Source organism: Chiloscyllium punctatum, chromosome 46 (genome assembly GCF_047496795.1).
Source record: "Chiloscyllium punctatum isolate Juve2018m chromosome 46, sChiPun1.3, whole genome shotgun sequence".
NCBI classification, from domain to species: domain Eukaryota; kingdom Metazoa; phylum Chordata; class Chondrichthyes; order Orectolobiformes; family Hemiscylliidae; genus Chiloscyllium; species Chiloscyllium punctatum.
In genome coordinates this window covers 51,816,778-51,839,880 of record NC_092784.1, presented here as the reverse complement: position 1 = coordinate 51,839,880, position 23,103 = coordinate 51,816,778, and the positions used below count along the sequence as shown (strand labels likewise).

Genomic DNA, 23,103 nt, shown 5'->3' with positions numbered 1-23,103 from the left:
AGGTTTATTTGGAAGCACTAGCTTTCGGAGCGACGCTCCTTCATCAGTTGGCATTGGAGCAGGATCAGAAGACACAGAATTTATAGCAAAAGATCTTTGGCTGCAGGTTTGGAGTCATGTGTAGGCCAGACCAGTTGAGACAGTGGATTCCTCTTCCCAAAATTAAAACAGTGAAGGAGACGGGTTTGGACAGCGACTAGATTCCCTACAGTGTGGAAACAGGACCCTTCAACCCAACTAGTCCATACCGACCCTGCAAACAGTAACCCACCCAGACCCATTCCCCTACATTCACCTCTGACTAAAGGACCGAACACTGTGGACAATTTATCACGGCCATTTCACCTGACCTGCACATCTTTGGATTGTGGGAGGAAACCAGAGGACCCAGCGACACAGACAGAGGGAGAATGTACAAACTTCACACAGAGACAGTCAAGCAGGAATTGAGCCTGGGGTCCCCGGTGCAGCAATGCTAACCACTGAGGCACTGTGCCAGCCCACTAGCTCCAAAAATACCATTGCTGATTAAGATAATAGTAATTTTTATTTACTAAATTCTCCGATGGTGTTGGGATTTGAGCTCAGATATCATCTATGGAGCAAACCGACAGTAACACCTTTGCTGAACTGAGTAAGGAGGTCGAGTGACTCAGTGGGTGGCGTTCATGATTCTGAGACAGAGGCTTCGGGTTTGAGTCAAGGAAGGTGTGTCCATATATCACCAGACAGAATGAGTAAATTCTTCCAATGCTGGCCAATGACAGAGGGAGAGGTTCCTAGAGAGCCATTCAATGGAGGGAAATTGGTGCCAATACCAGCACCCTCCACAGCTCCAGGCTGCACCAAGAGTGTGGTGCAATACTGCCTATTGGCCTTGGATGGGTGCAGCTCCAACAACACTCAAAAAGATCGACGCCATCCAGGACAAAGCAGCCCCCTCCCCCCCCCCACTTGATTGGCACCACGATCCACTCCCTCCATCACCGATGCTCAGGAGCAGCAATGTGCACTGTCTAAAGGAGGCACTGCAGAAATTCACCCTGAGACCCTTGGAGAGCACCTTCCAAACCCACAACCCCTTCCACCTAGACGGATCAGGGGAACACCACCCCATTCAAGCTCCCCTCCAAACCACTCACCGCCCTGACTTGGAAATATATCGCCGTTCTGGTTCAAAATCCTGGATTTCCCTCCTTAAGGGTATTGTGTGTCTACCCTACAGCACATGGACTGCAGCGGGTCAAGAAGGCAGCTCACCCCCCACCTTCTCAAGGGGCAACTAGGGACAGGCAATAAATGCTGACTCAGCCAGTGATGCTCATAACCCACAAGTGAATAAAAAACAGCAGGTGACAGAGTATGTTTGCATCCTAGAAATTTTAAATCGATCGAATTGAAACTCCACTAGCAACGGTGGTATGATTTGAAGCCATGTTCCCCATACTACCAGCCCCAACCTCTGGTTTACTAGTCCAGTGGCATTGTCACTACGCCATGACCATCCCACCTTTCGTGGTCAGAAATACAATGAGAAAAAATTCTGATGGTGCAATACGCGACACTATGAGCCACAGACAGACAACGTGGAACTAAATGGAACAGTACAGACTCCAGAACCTTCCAGAACATTTCCTTAGAGTTCTGGGGACTCGTCCCACGCCCACCAGCCTCCAGCCTTCCTGCACCCTCACACCTCAGGAACCCTGACCCCTCCCATAACCCCACCCCCTCACACACCCCCACCCTTCACACACACACCCCCACCCCCTCACACATCTCCATCCCCCCACACACACCCACCCCCTCACACACACCCCCACCTCCTCACACAACCCCCCCCCCACCCCTCACACACACACCCTCATACACCTCCACCCCGCACATAGCCTCACCCCCTCACACAGACACACACACACCCTCACACACACAGCCACCCCCTCACACACCGTCACCCCTCCCACACCCCCACCCTTCACACACACACCCCCACCCTTCACACACACACCCCCACCCCCTCACACATCTCCATCCCCCCACACACACCCACCCCCTCACACACACCCACCCCCTCACACACACCCCCACCTCCTCACACAACCCCCCCCACCCCTCACACACACACCCTCATACACCTCCACCCCGCACATAGCCTCACCCCCTCACACAGACACACACACACCCTCACACACACAGCCACCCCCTCACACACTGTCACCTCTCACACACCCCCACCCTCTCACACACCCGTCACCGCTTCACACACCCCCACCGCTTCACACACCCCTGCCCCTCACACACCGCCACCCCTCACACACCGCCACCCCCTCACACACCCCCACCCTCACACACCCACCCCCCTCACACCCCCACCGCTTCACACACCCCTGCCCCTCACACACCGCCACCCCTCACACACCGCCACCCCCTCACACACCCCCACCCTCACACCCCCACCCCTCACACACCCCCACCCCCTCACACCCCCATCCCTCACACACCCCCACCCCTCACACACCCCCACCCCTCACACACCCCCACCCCCTCACACACCCACCCCCCTCACACCCCCACCGCTTCACACACCCCTGCCCCTCACACACTGCCACCCCCTCACACCCCCACCCCCCTCACACCCCCACCCCTCACACACTCCCACACCCTCACACACCCCCAGCACCTCACACACATCCACCCCCTCAACGCACACCCCCACCCCTCACACACCCCCACACACACCCACTCCTCTCACACACCCCCACATCCTCAACGCACACCCCTACCCCTCAGACACCCACAACCCCTCACACACACCCAACCTTTGCACACGCCCCCACCTGTCACGCACACCCCACCCCCTCACATACTCCCAGCCCCTACACACCTCCCCACCCCCTCACACAACCCCACCCCTAATACACACCCCCACCTCCTCAACGCACATCCCCACCCCTCACACACCCCCACACCCTCACGCAGACCCCCACTCCTCACACACACCCCAGCCTCTCAACACACACCCCCAACCCCTCACGCACGCACCCTCACACACCACACCCCGCACACACATCCCCACCCCCTCACACATCCCCACCCCCTCACACATCCCCACCCCCTCACACACACCCGCACCCCATCACACACACCCGCACCCCATCACACACACCCCCACCCCATCACACACACCCCCACCCCTCACACACACGCCCACCCCTCAATACACAACCCCACCCCCCATATAACACCACCCACTCACACACACTCCTACCCCTCACACACACTCCCACACCCACAACGCACACACCCACCCCTCACACACCCACATTCCTCACACACACCCCCACACCCTTCCACACCTCCTCCCCCCACACACTCCCCCACCCCCTCACACTCCCCCACCCTGTCCCACACCCCCACCCCCTCACACACACCCCACCCCCTCACACACACCCCACCCCCTCACACACACCCCACCCCCTCACACACACCGCCACCCCTCACACACACCACCCCCTCACACACACCACCCCCTCACACACACCACCCCCTCACGCACACTCCCACACCCTCAACGCACACCCACCCCTCACACACCCACATTTCTCACACACACCCCCACACCCTCCCACACCTCCCTCCCCCACACACTCCCCCACCCCTCGCGCACACCCCCACCCCTCACACACACGCCACCCCCTCACACACATCTCACCCCCTCAACGCACACCCCTGCCCGTCACCCCCCCACCACCTCACACACACCACCGCCTCACACACATCACTCCCTCACATACACCCAGCCCCTCACGCACATATCCCCATCCCCTCACACACCCCCACCCCCTCACACACACCCAACCCTCGCACACACCCCCACACTTCACACATACCCACCCCCTCACACACATATCCCCATTCCCTCACACACCCCCACCCCTCACGCACACCCCCACACCGTCACACACATCCCCACTCCTCATACACACCCCCACCCACTCAACGCACCCCCCGTCCGTCACAACCCCCACGCCCACACACACACACACACCCAACCTTTGCACACACCCCCACCCCCTCACACAGACCCCACCCCCTCACACACCCCCACCCCTCACACACACACCCCACCCCCTCACACACCCCCCACCCACTCACGCTCACCCCCACCGCTCACACTCCCCCCACTCCTCACATACACACCCACCCCCCTCAACACACACCCCCGCCCCTCACACCCCCGCCCCCTCACACACACCCAACCGTCACACACACACCCCATCTCCTCACACACACACCCACCCCATCACACACACCCCACCCCTCAACGCACAACCCCAACCCATCACAGACCCCCACCCCCTCACACACACCCCCACCCTCTTAATGCACACCCCCTCCCCTCACACATCCATATTCCTCACACACACCCCCACACCTTCCCACACCTCCTCACCCCACACACACCCCCACCCTCTCACACACCCACACCACGTCACACACACTCACACCCCTCACACACCCTCACACCCTCACACACACCCACACACTCTCACATACACACCCATCCCCTCCCTCACACCCCCATTCCTCACACACACACTACACCCTCCCACACCACCCCCCCCACTCACACCCTCACACATCCCCACCCCCTCACACACACCCCCAGCCCTCATCCCCCTCACAGACTCCAAACCTCCTCACACACCCCCACCCCCTCACACACATCCCCACCCCCTCACACACATCCCCACCCCCTCACACACATCCCCACCCCCTCACACATACCCCCAGCCTCTCATCCCCCTCACAGACACCAAACCTCCTCACACAACCCCACCCCCTCACACACAACCCCACCCCATCACACACACACCCACCTCTCACACACAACCCCACCCCCTCACACATACCCCCAGCCTCTCATCCCCCTCACAGACACCAAACCTCCTCACACACCCCCACCCCCTCACACACACCCCCATCCCCTCACACACCCCCACCCACTCACACATACCCTAACCCCACCCAAACCCCACACCTCACTCACCCCACCCTCTCCCACACCCCCACCCCCTCACACACACACCCAACCCCTCACACACCCCCCCCACCCCCCTCACACACCCCCCCCACCCCCCTCACACACCCCCCCACCCCCTCACACACCCGCCCACCCCCTCACACACCCGCCCACCCCCTCACACACACCCGCCCACCCCCTCACACACACCCGCCCACCCCCTCACACACACCCGCCCACCCCCTCACACACACCCGCCCACCCCCTCACACACACCCGCCCACCCCCTCACACACACACCCCCACCCGCTCACACACACACCCCCACCCGCTCACACACACACACACCCCCACCCGCTCACACACACACCCCCACCCGCTCACACACACACACCCCCACCCCTCACACATCCACATTCCTCACACACACCCCCACCCCCTCACACTCCCCCACCCTGTTCCACACACCCACCTCCTCGCACACACACCCCACCCCCTCACACACACCCCACCCCCTCACACACACCCCACCCCCTCACACACATCCCACCCCCTCACATACACCCAGCCCCTCACGCACATATCCCCATCCCCTCACACACTCCAACCCCTCACACACTCAGATTTCGCACACCCACCCCCACCCCCTCACACACACCCCCACCCCCCCACACACACCCCCACCCCCTCACACACACCCCCACCCCCCCTCACACACACCCCCACCCCCCCCACACACACCCCCACCCCCCCCACACACACCCCCACCCCCCCACACACACCCCCACCCCCCCACACACACCCCCACCCCCTCACACACACCCCCACCCCCTCACACACACCCCCACCCCCTCACACACACCCCATCCCCTCACACACACCCCATCCCCTCAACACACACCCCCACCCCCTCACACACACCCCTACCCCTCACACACACCCCCAACCCCTCTCATAAACACCCACCCATGACACACACACACCCACACCCTCACACTCCCCACCCACTCATACAGAGCCACCCCCTCACACACACACCCACCCCCTCCATGCACACCCACCCCTCACACACCCCCACCCCCCACACACAACCCCACCCCGCGCACACACACCCCCGCATTCTCACACACACCCACCACCTCAACGCACACCCCCCACCCCTCACACCCCCCTACCCCCTCACATTCCCAGCCTTCGCACACACCCCCAACCATCACACACACCCAACCCCTCACACACACTCCTGCCCCTCACACACACCCCCACCCCCTCAATGCACACCCCCACCCCCTCACACACACCCCCACCCCCTCACACACACCCCCACCCCCTCACATACCTCCACCCCTACACACACCCCCACACCCTCACACACACCCCCACTCCTGCACACCCTCACACACACTCCCACCCCCTCACACACACACTCCCACCCCTCACACACACCCCCATCCCCTCACACACACCCCCATCCCCTCACACACACCCCCATCCCCTCACACACACCCCCATCCCCTCACACACACCCTCCCTCCCCTCACACACACCCTCCCACCCCTCACACACACCCTCCCACCCCTCACACACACCCTCACACCCCTCACACACACCCCCACCCCCTCTCACATCCCCCACCGCCTCACACACACACCCCCACCCCACACACCCACCCCCTCACATATCCCCCACCGCCTCACACACACACACCCACCCCCTCTCATATCCCCCACCGCCTCACACACACACCTCCACCCCCTCACACTCACTCCCACCCCCTCACACACCCCCACCCCCTCTCACACACCCCCACCCCCAAACCCTCACACAAGCCCCACCCCCTCACACATTCTCCCACCCCCACACACACCCCCACCCCCTCTCACACACACAACCACACTCTCACACACCCCCACCCCCTCACACACTCGCCCACCCCCGCACACACCCCCATCCCCTCACACACATCCTCACCCCCTCACACACACCCCCACCCATACACATACCCCCACCCCACACACACACACTCACCCTCTCACACATCCCCCACTCCCTTACACTCCCACCCTCTCACACACTCCCACCCCCTCACACACACCTACACCCTTAACACACAGTCCCACCCCCTCACACCTCCCCCACCCCCCCTCACACACACTCCCCCACCCCCCCTCACACACACTCCCCCACCCCCCCTCACACACACTCCCCCACCCCCCCCTCACACACACTCCCCCACCCCCCCCTCACACACACTCCCCCACCCCCCCCTCACACACACTCCCCCACCCCCCCTCACACACACTCCCCCACCCCCCCCACACACACTCCCCCACCCCCCCTCACACACACTCCCCCACCCCCCCTCACACACACTCCCCCACCCCCCCTCACACACACTCCCCCACCCCCCCTCACACACACACCCCCACCCCCCCTCACACACACACCCCCATCCCCCCTCACACACACACCTATTCCCTCACACACACCCACCCCCACACCCTCACACACACCCCCACCCCCCCTCACACACACCCCCACCCCCCCTCACACACACCTATTCCCTCACACACACCCACCCCCACACCCTCACACTCACTCCCCCACACCCTCACACTCACTCCCACCCCTCACACTCACTCCCCTCCCCCACACACACTCACCCTCACACACATCCCCACCCGCTCACACATGCTGACCCCATCACACCCCCACCCGCACACATATACCCTACCCCGTCACACACATCCTCACCCCCTCACATACGCCCCCATCCCACACACACGCACCCACCCCCTCACACATCCCCCACTCCCTCACACTCCCACCCTCTCACACACACCTACACCCTTAACTCACACCCTCACCCCTCACACAAATACACACACACACACACACATACCCCCACCCCTCCCGAAACCACGCCCCCCCCACCCACCATCCCCTACCCCAAACCTAACTCTTCCACTGCTGGCACAGGCCTCCAGCTGCAATGCCTGGTGCCAACCCATCCCCGGCCCCCACCCCCAACCCCAAATACAGGAAGATGCGCTGATCAATACACTGAAAGTGAAATCGCAAACTCTCCCTCCTACTCCCAACACCAGCACCCCTCATCCTCTGCACCCAAAACTGCCCCAAGTTTTATTGTTCTTGAAAATGTTCAAATCATTGGGAAGGTGGGGATTGGGTTGGGGGGGGTGTGGGGATGGTGGTGTGAGGTGTGTGTCTGATAGAGGGAGAGAGCAGGAAAGGCACAGGTGTAGGAGGGGTGAGGGTGTAGGAGGGGTGAGGGTGTAGGAGGGGTGAGGGTGTAGGAGGGGTGAGGGTGTGGGAAAATTGAGGCTATAGAAAGGTGAGGGTATAGGAAAGGTGAGGGTATAGGAAAGGTGAGGCGAGAGGAAAGGTGAGGGTATAGAACATGAGGCTATAGGAAAGGTGAGGGTATAGGAAAGGAGAGGCGAGAGGAAAGGTGAGGCTATAGGAATATGAGGCTATAGGAAAGGTGAGGCTATAGGAACATGAGGCTATAGGAAAGGTGAGGCTAGAGGAAAGGTGAGGGTATATGAAAAGTGAGGGTATAGGAAAGGTGAGGATATAGGAAGGGTGAGGGTATAGGAAGGTTTTGGGTATAGGAAATGTATCGTGTCCCTGCCCATACAGCTTTGCCCTCCTGTGGGCTGCCCTCACTATTACACTGGGTCAGTGGGCGCGTTGTGAGGTTCATCAGTGGACTAACACACCAGACCTCCGACACATACCCAATAGCCCCTCAACACGCAGAGTCACCCTGTGAGGAGCATTCGGGAAGGGGGAGGTGCTGCCTGGGCAAAACAAAAACCCGCAACCACAACCCTGGGCAGGGTCGGTAATTCTCAGCTCGGAAAACAAGAAGCATAAATTCTCTGAGGAATTACACATTAAATATGATGACAGCGGATGCTGTGAAAAGAGCCTCACATGGTTCTATTTATAACGCAGTGGCAGGAGCTGGAAGATTCTAGCCCTGTGCTATTTTGGGGAAAAACAGAGAACGTTTGAAGCGAACGGCAGAGATCTTCAGCGATCTGTTAAAGCAACTGCAGCAGCTCCAGATTTCCTTGTACATTTTGTTTTCCCCCAGTGCCATGTAAGGAGTGAGTGGAGTGAGCCAATTGCATGACTTATTCCGACACCTGTACATTTATCAAAAATCGCCTGACAGGCATCATGCAAAGGGTAAGATGCTGCTCAAAGCAACTCCCCTGCACCGCACTAACCAACACAGGAGAGGCCATTTGGCCCAACTGGTCTATGCTGTGCTCCTGGGAGATCAGCCATTCCATGTGGGAACAGGTTCCGCATTCTGTCAGGATAAAGTGAGAACTGCAGACGCGGGAGATCAGAGACAAGTAGAGCTTATCGAAGGTTACAGTGCAGTATGGGCCCTTTGGCCCTCTGTTGCGCCGGCCTGTAGAACTAATCTGAAGCCCAACATATCCGACACTATTCCATTTTTCATCCATATGTTTATCCAACGACCATTTAAATGCCCTCAAAGTTGGAAACGCTAAGCTCGAAACGTCGACTCTCCTGCTCCTCAGGTGCTGCCTGACCGGCTGTGCTTTTCCAGCACCACATGCTATCACCCATGAGCCCCGCGTGGTCAGTCGTCGCCTGGTACAAAAAGAGCGCACCTTGCATTTATGTAGCGCCTATCGTGAATGTGCGACCCCCCCCCCCACCACCCGCCACCAAGTTTAACATGCATCGGAAACGACACTGCGCATTGCATCCACTCGAGGGAGTCTGCGAGGAAGACAGCTCTCAGTTCAACAGCATGTGCCCTTCTGATTCTGAACACCTCTGACTGGCTTTAGAACTGTTGTTGTCCCAAAGAGCTTCACACAAGGTAACTCACAGGGTTGAAATGGGAAGCCAAGGGGCCTGTGAGGGTTTTCTTCCTGAAGATGAGGAATGTAGCGTGAGGTTGCATCTGCATAGCACCGTTCACATCCTCAGAACATCTCTAAGCTACTCCTAACTGATGAGGGAGTCTTGAAGCAGGGCCGTCGTTATGACCGCATGAAACACAGAAGACAAACGTGGGCACAGTAAGATCCCATAAATAGAATCCCTACAGTGTGGACGCAGGCCACAGAGTCCACCCGGCCCATCTGAAATGCATCCCGCCCAGAGTCACCCTATCCCTGTAACCCTGCATTTCCCATGGGTACCCCAAATGGGCTGCACACCATAGGGTAATTTAGCATGGCCAACCCACCCTAATGTACACAACCCTGGGCACTATGGGTAATTCAGCATGGCCAATCCACCCTAACCTACACATCCTGGGCACTATGGGTAATTCAGCAAGGCCAATCCACCCTAACCCACACATCCCTGGATACTATGGGTAATTCAGCATGGCCAATCCACCCTAACCTGCACATCCTGGGCACTATGGGTAATTTAGCATGGCCAATCCACCCTAACCTACACATCCCTGGGCACTATGGGTAATTCAGCAAGGCCAATCCACCCTAACCCACACATCCCTGGATACTATGGGTAATTCAGCATGGCCAATCCACCCTAACCTGCACATCCTGGGCACTATGGGTAATTTAGCATGGCCAATCCACCCTAACCTGCACATCCCTGGGCACTATGGGTAATTTAGCATGGCCAATCCACCCTAACCTGCACATCCCTGGGCACTATGGGTAATTCAGCATGGCCAATCCACCCTAACCCACACAGACACAGGGAGAATGTGCAAACTCCACATGGACAGTTGCCTGAGAGTGGGATCGAACCTGGGTCCCTGGTGCTGTAAGACAGCAGTGCTAACCACCGTGCAACCCAGTGGGAATGGGATAAAGGGCGAAGCTAAGGTCGCAGGCCATCTCCCCTGCTCTCTTTGTTTTGAACATTGCCTTTCATAATCATTTAAGAGGGCAGCTGGGCTCCACGAGGTAACCTCTGTTTCGGGTGTGTGTACCTCGGATGGTGCATTATCTTGAGCCTGTTTCCACACTGTAGGGAATCTAATCTAATCTAACGCTGTATAGCCCGGATACAGACCCTGCAGACTGACTCGGCCAGATATCCCAACCCAATTTAGTCCCATTTACCAGCACTTGGACCATATCCCTCTAAACCCTTCCTATTCATATCCCCATCCCAATGCCTTTTAAATGTTGCAATTGTACCAGCCTCCACCACATCCTCTGGCAGCTCATTCCATACACGTACCACCCTCTGCGAGAGAAAGTTGCCCCTTAGGACTCTTTTAAAATGTTCCCCTCTCACTTTAAACCTATGCCCTCTATTCTGGTCTCACCTATCCTGGGGAAATTACCTTGCCAATTTACACTATCCATGCCCCTCATGATATTATAAGGCCAACCTTCAGCCTCCGACACTCCAGGGAAAACAGCTCCAACCAATTCAGCCTCTCCCTGTAGCTCAAACCCGCCAACATACTTGTAAATCTTTTCTGAACCCTGTTACGTCCTTTTTTTAAAAGGTTGTGAGGTTTCCTGACTCTAATACCCTCTCAGCCAGGGCATTCCAGATTCTCACCACCCTCGAGGCGGGGGACATTTTTCCTCAATTCTCACCACACACCCCATCTCCTGAGAACTCCCTGTCTTTCACCTTAATATTATGCCCCTTTCTTATTGATCCTTCAGTGAAGGGGGGCTGCTGCCTCCTCACACCCCCCCCACCAAGTTCCTGCTCATTTAATACACCTAGGACGGATACCCTCTCAATCGTCTCCATTCCAAAGAGTGACCGAGTTGTATAAAATGAGAGGCTATGTATAAATAAATAACCTGACTTTCTCCAGCCTCTCTTTGTCGCTAAGCTGCTCCATCCCAGGCCAACATCAGTTGGAACTGCACCCTCTCCAGTGAGATCACTGTGATTGAGTGACTCACGGATTGGGGCAGACAGGATTCACAAACTGGCTTGTGAGCCAATCTTTTGGAACCAGTGCCCGCCCTCTCGGAATAAGAGGCAGGCCATTTGTGAGGGAGATGAGGCGAACGTTTCTTCACTCAGAGGCCGGTACATCTTTGGCATTGTCTGACCCAACGGGCTGCGGAGGAACAGTCAATGACTAGGTCCAGGTTTCAAGGGATACGGAGGGTATTGTGGAAAGCTAAAGGATCAGTTCAAAGGCAGAGAAATCTCTTAGAGGTCCTTCTCTTGCTGCTACTTCCTGCACCCAACCCTTAACCAATAGCCAAAATTCTAACGGAAAGAGAAAGCTGTTTTGTATTCATTCACGGGATGTGGGCATCGCTGGCCAGGCCCAGCATTTATTGCCCATTCCTAATTGCCCCAGAGGGCAGTGAAGAGTCAACCACATTGCCGTGGGTCTGGAGTCACATGTAGGCCAGACCAGATAAGGATGGCAGTTTCTTCCCTAAAGGGCATTGATGAACGAGATGGGTTTTTCATAGAATCATAGAGTCCCTACAGCGTGGAAACAGGCGATTTGGCCCATCAAATCCATACCGACCCTCCGAAGAGTATCCCACCCGGACCCATTCCCATTCTCTACTACCCTACATTTACACCTGTAATGCACCTAACCCACACATCCCTGAACACTGTGGGCAATTTCCCACGGCCAATCCACCCTGACTTGCACATCCTTGGACTGTGGGAGGAAACCGGAGCACCCAGAGGAAACCCACGCAGATTCTGTGGGAGAATGTGCAAACTCCACACAGTCACCTGAGGCTGGAATTGAACCTGGGTCCCTGACACTGTGAGGCTGAACCACCACGTCGCCCCTGACAATGGATACATGATTATCATTAGACTCTTAATTCCAGACACACGTTGAATTCAAATTCCATCTGCCGTGGTAGGATTTGAACGAAGTTCCCTGGAATATTACCTGGGTCTCTGGACAACAACACTAGGCTGTTGCCTCCCTCCGTGTGCTTGAGGAGAAAGTGCTGGAAAAACTCAGCACATCTGTGGAAATCAGAGTTACCACTTCAAGTCAGAACTAAAGTGGACCCAAAACATTCCTGTGTGCGCCTCTCTTTCTCTCCACAGATGCTGCCAGACCTTGCTGAGTTTCTCCAGCAATTTCTGTTCCAGATTCTCCAACAACCGTGGTCCTTTTATTTTATTTCATCCCCAGCGATTAAAAAAACAAATTGTCTGGTCGGTTTCTCTGAACGCTGTGGGAGCTTGCTGTGCACCAATTGGCTACCTATGTCACAGCAGCAGCTACACTCCAAAAGAGCTGGTAGGTGCTATAGAAATGGAATCGTTTCCCCTTTATTTCACAGAAGACAAGCTGTCTTCCTCGAATTAATGAGGGTTGTGTTACAAATCAGGCAAGGTCTTTGTCCTCCTGAAAGGGAGAGGCTGGATTTGGCGAATTAGCCTAATCCTGGCAAAGTCCGGGACCAACTTGGGAACAGACGGGCTTTTCAACACAAGGCTATTGTTCTCCGAAAGCTGTTAAGTTGTCTTCCATCTCACATATGTTGTTGCCCACGTGCGAGAAAGTGAGCCGCAAACCACCCTGGGCACGGGTTCGTCTGAATGGCTGGTGTGTGATTCAGTTCTTGGCGCGACAAATCCCATTTCTCCGCTCTCAGGGACGGTGTCATCCCGAAATTGAGTCAGCTTTGCAATTAGGCTCTCTGAGCAGCAGATGGGAACCCCTCCCCTCCCCTCCCCCTGCCCTGCCCACCCACGCATACAGTCAGAACATTCCGGGCTCCTAGCGCCACTTAATTACAACCTCATGCACCTGGTTAGCTGACCCTAATGCATGGCATCTTGGTCTGGGAGATACTGGTGCGGGTCACGTTATGTTTATGTTCACCCCTTTGTCTGATGTGAGAGGGGACAAGTACACAAAATGGGGCAGAAATATAAGTCACGGAATTGACTATTAACTGACAATAAATTCTGGCCTAAACAGCTATGCCCAGACCTGTGAATGAATAAAGCAGGCAAATGCGACTAGATTACATTTGGATATCTGATCGGCACAAACGAGTTGAACCGAAGGGTCTGTTTCAGTGCTGTAGATCCCTGTGACTTTGTGTCTCTAAAATCTACACCTCAGGAAGGATATGTTGGCCTTGGAGGGGGTGCAGCGTAGGTTTACAAGAATGGAGGGGTTAAGTTGTGAGGAGAAATTGCACAAGTTAGGCCCGTTTTCTCCAGAATTTCGAAGGTTAAAGTCTGAGAGACATTTCAGAACAGATTTAGCAGGACCTTGTCAGGAACGGGGAGGGTATAAGGAGAGATTGGGACTGGAGTTTGAGAGGTTTATAAAATCGTGAGGAGTCTCGATAAGGTGAGTGACAAAGGATTTTCCCCCTAGGGTGGGGGAGTTCAAAACTAGGGGACATATTCTTAAACTGAGAAGAGAAAGATTTAAAAATTATGTGAAGGTCAACATTTTTACACAGGGGATAGTTTGCATGTGGAATGAACTGCCAGAGGAAGTTACAACATTGAAAAGACATTTTGACAAGTTCATGAATAGAAAAGATTTAGAGGGATATGGGCCAAGCGCAGGCAGGTGGGGCTAATTTAGATTGGGAACATGACATGGACTAGTTGGACTGAAGGGTCTGTTTCCCCACTCTGTATTGACAGAAAAGACAGGGTAGATAACGATAAACTATGTCTGCTAGCTGAGGATTTTAGACCTAATGGGTGTAGGCTGAGAATTAGCTCTGGACCGTTCTGGAGAGAGGTTGGGAAGGGTCGGTGAGTTTTGGAATTCTCTTCTGCAAATGGCTGTGATGCAGGGTCAATTGTTAATTTTAAATCTGAGGTAGACATATTTTTGTGAAGCTAAGGTATTGCAGCACATGAGCCAAAGGCAGAGGCCTATGGAGACACCAAAATTGGTGGTATCGTGGACAGGGAAGGAGTTTTTTTTAAGATCTCAAAGGGATCTTGATCAATTAAGCCAATAGGCTGAGGAGTGACAGATGGAATTTAATTTGAATAAACGTAAGGTACTGCATTTTGGTAAAACAAATAAGGGCAAGGCTTATAGACTTAATGGCAGGGTCCTGGGGAGGGTTGTTGAACACAGAGACCTAAGGGTTGAGGTACACAATTCTTTGAAAGTTGACTAACAGGTGGACAGGGAGATAAAGAGGGTGTTTGGCACACTTGCCTTCTTTGCTCAGACCATAGGAGTTGTCTTGTTATGATAGTACAGGATGTTGGTGAGGCCAGTTTTGGAGTACTGTGTCAACTTCTGGTCACCCTGTTATAGTAAGGATATTATTAAATTGCAGTGGGTTCAGAAAAGATTGACAAGAATGTTACTGGACTAGGGAGCTTGAGTTATAAGGAGAGGCTGGATAGGCTGGGACTTTTTTCACTGGAGTGTAGGAGGTTGAGGGCTGACCTTATAGAGGTTTATAAAATCATGAGGGGTACAGATAAGGTACAAAGCAAACGTCTTTTCCCTGGGGTGGGAGAGTTCAAAACTAAAGGGCATAATTTTAAAGTGAGAGGGGAAAAATTTAAAGGAGACCTGAGGGGCAACTTTTTCACACAGAAGGGAGTTTTTATGTGGAATGAACTGCCTGAGGAAGTGATGGATGAATGTACAGTTCCAACATTTAGAAACGTAGAACAGTACCGGCCCTTCGGCCCTCGATGTTGTGATGACCTTTTATCCCACTCTAAGATCAAACTAACCTACATACCCTTCATTTAAAAGATGTTGAGACAGATACATGGATAAGAAAGGTTTGGAGGGATATGGGCCAAAGTCAGGCAGGTGGGACTAGTTTAGTTTGGGAAAGTTGGTCAGCATGAATGGGTTGGACTGAAGGATCTGTTTCCATAGTGTCTGACTCTACCAGCCTTGAGGGCCTCTTCCTGTTCCCATAATGCCTTTCACAACTTCAAGAGGTTCCACAATTGTTTGCAGCTTATTTCCAAAATAGTTTCCATTTTGATGTGGAAAGGACAGCCTCCAATCTCTGCACAGGGGACTCTCATAAAGCAGCAACGAGATAAGCGATAACCCGATCGGTTTTTCCCACAGCTGGTTGTAAAATTAACAACTTGGCCAGCCTCCCATTCTTGCCTACCAGCCAGCTGCCCCTCTCACTATCACCTCCAGCTTCCCCTCAACGCAGCCTGAAAGTGCCCACTAAGCCACAGCCGACATTGGCAGAGCAGCTCCGTGAGTGGTGAAGGGATGTCCTTTTGAAATCATGGCACGCGCTGAGCAATGGGATAGACCTTGCCAAGAACTCTAAGGGAAGGAGATCTTCTCAGACTTGTTCACTTTTTCCTTGAGCCCCTCTTCTGGGCAATAGTGAGGGTAAAATTTACAAGCTGGTCTTGTGTATCCAATAGAACTAACGTGGGGGCCCTGAACCTAGAGTTTCGGCCCCATACTCGATCACGGTAGTGTCAGACCTCCAGGGACGGGCACAGAACTGACGGCATGAGGGAGGATGCTCAGGCCTTGAGGAACACAGGGAAGCATGTCCAGAAGGTGGATTTGCGAGGCTGAAGAAGATCGCAACAGTGCGAAAAGATTCGAGAGAAATGTTAACAACCAAGGCTCAGGAGAGCAGAATGTAGAGATGGAGAGAAGGGAGGGAGGACAGGGTGAGTCAGAATGAGGAACCATGTGGCGAAGATATTTTAAGCTTCACTCACTTTACTCCTCGTCCGCTTGGCCTCAGAGCAACCTCAGCACCACCGCAGTCATTCACCTGCCAAGGCTGAGACATGAAATTGTGTGAATCTGACAACAACCAATCACAGACTCACTGATGGTTTTCTTTGCCTTGAAAGACCATGAGAAAATAACAGGGAGACACACATACTCTCACACTCACACACGCTCTCACACATGCTCTCACACAGACACAGAGACACATGCTCTCAGACATGTGCGCACAGACAGACACACACCAACATATCCACACGCACGCACACATACACACACCCACCCACACACACATACACACCTGCCCACACACAGACACACACACACCAACACACCCACACACACATACACGCATGTGTGCACACACACACGCACACATGCACACACACAGACATGCACGCACACACCCACGCACACTGACACCCACACACACACCCACACATCCTCTCACACACACACACACCAGACACACACACACATGCACACACATACACGTACACTCACACCACACACTGACACCCACACACACCCCAACAAACACACACCCACTCTCATACACACCAACACACACACCCACACACCAACACACACACACACAACTGATGCACACAACCCTTTAACTCACAGGAGAGAACACAAATGCACTCAAATGGCTGGCATCTCACGCAAGATGGATTTTCATCGACTCTTCCCTTCCCTCCCCCCATTTCCAACGCACCAAGATGCCCCCCTCCCCAACAAAAGCAAAACAATTTCCAGAAATCATTGTGCTTTGGTTCTTGTTTAATTTTTCTTTCCTAAATGTGAAAAGACGCGGGGGCCAAATCTTTGACAGCGAGCGAAGATGTTCGTGTGTCGGAGGTTGCCATGGCAATGCAGTTCCCTTAAGGTTAATTTATGAAACATTTTGTACCTCATCCTGTGGGAGGGGGGGATTGTAGTTGTAATGACTGCCTGAGTTCATAGCATGGGCCTTTGCTTGCCTTTCATGTGTGTTGGATGAGGCAAGGTTCCCTTTAAAAGGTTGTTTTTTCTGACAGATGGAGGAACTGCATCATTACCAGGGTAATATTAGCTGCAGTATTCTCCTGGGATGGCGATGGTTTGTGTAGTGAATGTGAGAGGGATTATGGGTAGGTCATTACAGCAGGACTCTGCTACACAATCTGTTCTGTGTAGCTGGCAATTAATGGCTTGTTTGAACAGCATCGGGAGCACCCAGCGAAAAGCAGGATGCTAACCTCCTCCTTCCCTCACGGCGCCATCACAGAACGCCAGGCTTTCATCTCGATGTATAAAATGGAGTGGGGAGTTCAGCAGCTTTCAGCTGGCTAGCTGTTTGGGCGGCACAGTGGCTCACTGCTGCCAAATGGCACCAGGGACCCGGGTTCAATTCCACCCTTGGGCGACTGTCTGTGTTGAATCGTTGAATCCCTACAGTGTGGAGATAGGCCCTTCGGCCCAACAAGCCCACACCGACCCATACCCTTATTACTCTACACTTAGCCCTGACTAATGCACCTAACGTACACATCCCTGAGCACTATGGGACAATTTAGCAGGGCCAATTCACCCTAACCTGCACATCTTCAGACTGTGGGGGGAAACCTGCGCAGACGCAGAGATAACATTCAAACTCCACACAGAGTCGCCCGAGGCTGGAATCGAACCTGGGTCCCTGGCACTATGAGGCAATAGTGCTAGCCATTGAGCCACCATGCCACCCTACGTGCCTGCGTGAGTTTCCTCCTGGTGCTCCGGTTTCCTCCCACAGTCCAAAGATGTGCAAGTTAGGACGGATTGGCCGTGCTAAACTTCCCCATAGCGTCCGCAGATGCGTAAGTTAGGTGACTTACCACAGCCAATCCTCCTAACCTACATAGACAGGGATGTGCAGGTTAGGTGGATTGGTCACGGTAAATTATCCGTAGTATAGCCAGGGATGTGCAGACTAGATGGGAAACATGGAGTTATGGGATAGGGTCGGGGTGGGATGCTCTTTGGAGGCTTGATGCAGGGTTGATGGACTAAGTGGCCTTTTTCTACACTGTAGGGATTTAATAATATTCAACTGGTTCAAAGGTTTGTTTGAAAGTATTGTCAAAGTTGGTCTGCAATGCTGTTAGGGTCTAATCGAAGGGAGGAAGGGACACAATGTTCTTATGACATTGGATGTAGCTGACAAGAGACCATACTTGCCCTTGTGTAACAAACAAGGTCAGTTCCTGAAATAGCATGCTGTCTTGCCATAGCCCACACTGAGGTCACTTCCAAGTGCTGATGACGTTTTGTGTGCAGAGCCTCTGGATATCAGACACAAGTGGTATTATCTTCCATAATGACTGTTCCAACCAGCCCACGGCCTACAATGGCAGCACTCCCAGGCTACAAGAAACCGACATGTAACGAAAGCCAGTGTGTTCCCGCTGAGAGAGACAGGTCACTGAAGCTTATTTTGCCTTGCGTTCATCAGGACGATCGCAAGAATGCCACATTTCGAACCCTCCGGCAACAATTTGCATGGAAGGGATAACGGTTGGGCCTTCTTTTCTTCATGGTGGTGCCTCATCCAGTCAAAATCAACCGGCCAACCAATCAGCACCCCTCTCGCCTTCATTTGAATTGTTGTGATTGTTTAAAAGATTGGCATTCTTGCATCCGTCCTGAGGAACATGAGATGGAAAGCTTCAGCAACCTCACTCTCTTTTTAAAATAAAGTAGTTTGGCAGGTTAAGTATCTATTACAGACACTGAGATGAGGAGTAGTTCGTCAGCTGCAGTTGAAGCCAAGAAAAAACAAATTATGATACGCTCTGGTTCACAGACCCCCCTCAAAATATTTCAAGAAGGCAGCATGGCCCTGATTATTTTTATTTTAAAAGCAGATGTGAAGTGGGTGTGATACAATTGGTCAAACCACTCAGCCTTAGACAAAACAAAACAGAATTTATTTAAACACTGCGATTGAAACACAAACAAAAGAAAGCAGAATTTAAAATAACCCAACAATTAGGAAAATTAATCGACATGACACAGTAACTATTGCAAATTAACTATTCCAATACAGCACCATTCCATAAACACACTTCTTGGCAAAAAAATAGGTAGATCCAAACACAGATTCTTACAGGCAGGAGAGAGCAACATCCGGAGAGAGGTTTCAGAGGAATTCTTTACTGAAGCTTGCAATTCTCCTCACACGTCTTGTGACAACTGCAGCTGAAAAACAAAGCCAGAAAAAACAGGCAACATGGTGGCACTGCGGCAAGACAGTAACCAGGGTCCCAGGTTCGATCCCAGCCTCGGGCAACTGTCTGTGTGGAGTTTACACGTTCTCCCCGTGTCTGCGTGGGTTTCCTCCTCCAGTCCAAAGATGCGCACGTCAGGGTGAATTGGCCATGCTAAATTGCCCCGTAGTGTTAGGTGCATTAGTCAGCGGGAAATGGATCTGGGTGGGTTACTCTTCGGAGGGTTGGTGTGGACTGGTTGGGCCTATTTCCACACTGTAGTGAATCTAATCTAATGTAATCTAAAACCTGGCCTGGGAGAACTGGCCACTCCCCTTCCATTGGTAAAACCAGACGCTTTGGCACCTGTGCCTTTACAACCTCTCTTTTTAAAAAAAAACAAGGACAAAATAATGTTTTTCAAGTGACAGTATTATCACACAGACCAACACCTGTATGTCTGAATTAGGTAGGAAAAGGTTACCGAACAACACAAAGTAAAAAAATCACCCAACACCAGGTTATAGTCCAACAGGTTTATTTGGAAGCACTAGCTTTCGGAGCGACGCTCCTTCATCAGGTGATTGTACCTGATGAAGGAGGGGCACTCCGAAAGCTAGTGTTTCCAAATAAACCTGTTGGACTATAACCTGGTGTTGGGTGATTTTTAACTTTGTCCACCCCAGTCCAACACCGGCATCTCCACATCAAGAATAACACAAACACCAGTTTCCACCTTTCCCTCCGTTCAAAAGACAATGCATCATGAGGGACCAAGTCAACTTTTGGATTGCTTTGTTTAAAATGAACCAATAATCATATGAACAACCAATACCTGTTGCCTCCTCCCACCCCCCAAAAACAATAACCAAACATCAAGGAAACTGAAAAACACAGAGTGGGGGGGAAACAATAGGATTTAAACCATAATAGTTCTGTGGGGAGAAGGGGAGATGGAGGTGGCCACCCCAACCTACCAATTCCAAAAAGCAATCCCAAAACTCTGATGTTTCTAATCCTGTATTTTGAGTTGCTATCAGAAACATCTGGAGCAGGTAGAACTTGAACCGTTCCTCCTGGTCTGGAGGGGAGGATACTACCACGGCATCACAAAAGCCCACACTGAAGTCAAACAATTAGGGCTCATTCAGGAGTTGGGCACAGAACCTTTCAGGTACCAGTGAGCACTGTAGTTCCCTCGCCAAGGAGGTATGGGTGGAGACATAACTGCAAAAGAGAGATGAGTATTTAGGGAGTTATGACCATGTCATGTGTACATGCCTGGACCCGTTGCTAGATATAATTTTTGTCAGGTCTAGGAGTAGGCCCAAGGAACCCAGTTCTTTTTTCTTTCGTGTGTGTAAACCCACCTCCCAGTTGACAAATTTAAACAGAGAACAAATTATTAGCACTAGCTATTGGGGGGGGGGGCAGTACAACAGTAATGCAAGAGATGAAGGAGGAGAAGAGAGGGAGGGGGAGAAGGGACTAATTGAAAATGGAGTCGGGGGGGTGAAATGCACCTCAGGTCTCATACCTCTCTCTCTCGAGGTGTCCAGAGAAGGACCCAACTCTTATTTTCTAACCCTGTATTCAGAGTTGCTATCACAAATTTCTGGAACAGGTAGGACTTGAACCTGTGCCTCCTGGTCTAGAGGCCAGGACACCCTACCACTGCATCACAAAAGCCCCAAACCCAGGTCAAACAATCCAGAATTCGAACACAGAACCTCTCAGGTACCAGAGCACTCCAGATCCCAAGGCTGGAATCATATCCCTGGACCAGTGAGACCAGAACTCTCTTTTTCTCTCTCCAGACGTACTCTTACACACAACTGAACATTTTGTTATCCCCATAAGCAAGTGACCCCATGGTATTTTCTTTCATCTATTACCCAACATCAATAAATGACCTGTGTTTCCAATTGAATAATGTACGTGCAAACCCCTTTAAGGGCAATAGAAGTCAACAAAGCTGAGAGAGAGATACGGGGAGGGGAGGGAAGGTTTAATCAGAATAGTGTTGGAAGGGGAGATGAAGCACTCTACCCCAGAATTGCTCTTATGCACAACTAAACACATTTTCTTTACCCTGTCACCAATTCACCAAGTTTTTAAAAAATTTATTAGCCACCACTCATATTGCCAATTGCAGAACACAACTCTTTATTTTACATCCAGTCGTATAGCCACACATAACTGAACGTTTTTTTTTTCTTCCCCATCACCAAATCACCATGGTTTTCTTTAACCATTATCAGAAAGTTCCCAATTTACGTAACAAATCTTATTCCAGCAAGCAAATCATCAAAGGGGAGAGAAAATGAGAAGGGATTAAATCCAGATGGAGTTGAAAGGGGAGAACCTAACTTTTGTTTTTATTCTATATATCCAGAAAGTGTTACTGCACACAACTAAACGACTTCCCCATCACCAAATCACCGTGACATTTTTTCCTGTTTTTAACCATTATGTACCATCAGTGATCACCACTGCAGCCAATCAAATGCAAAGCGCATTAAGGTCAATGCAAGCCATCAAAGTGAGGGGGAGGTAGGGAGAGAGAGTAGGGGCTACACCAAAATGGAATGGGTCTGCTTTACAATTTTATTATGGACTCCCAAGTGTTATTACGCACAGCTGAGGGACTTCCCCACCATCAAAATCACTGTGAGTTTAATTTTCTATTTTTTCTTTTAACCGCCCCTGGTAATCGCCCATGTAGCCAATCAAATATTTACAGACAGAGACCTTTAAGGGCAATTTTCAAGGAATTAAAAGTGAGGCCCTCTTGTGGTGCAGTGGTAGTGTCCCTACACCTGGACTAGGGTTCAAGCCCCACCTGCTCCAGAGTTGTGCAATAGCATCTTTGAACAGGTTGATTAGAAAAAAAATACAGTTTTTAAAGAGGGGAGTAGGGAGAGGGGGAAGGGGCTAAATTGAAATGAAATCATAGAATCTGAATGGTGTGGAAGCAGACCATTCGGCCCATACTGGCTGTCCGAAGAGCATCACATCCAAACCCCATACCTCTGCATTTCCAATGGCTAACCCACCTAGCCTGCACATCCCTGGACACTATGGGGCAATTTAGTATGGCCAATCCACCCAAACCTATACATCTTTGGACTGTGGGAGGAAACTGGAGCCCCTGGAGGAAACCTACA

The 23,103-nt window shown here is 52.5% G+C and overlaps 1 protein-coding gene across 9 annotated transcripts in view; it reads left to right on the top strand.

Annotated features, from left to right (window-relative positions):
* Nucleotides 1-23,103, top strand: part of elavl3 (ELAV like neuron-specific RNA binding protein 3) — a 289,564-nt gene that overhangs the window by 219,863 nt on the left and 46,598 nt on the right. The window lies entirely within an intron of this gene.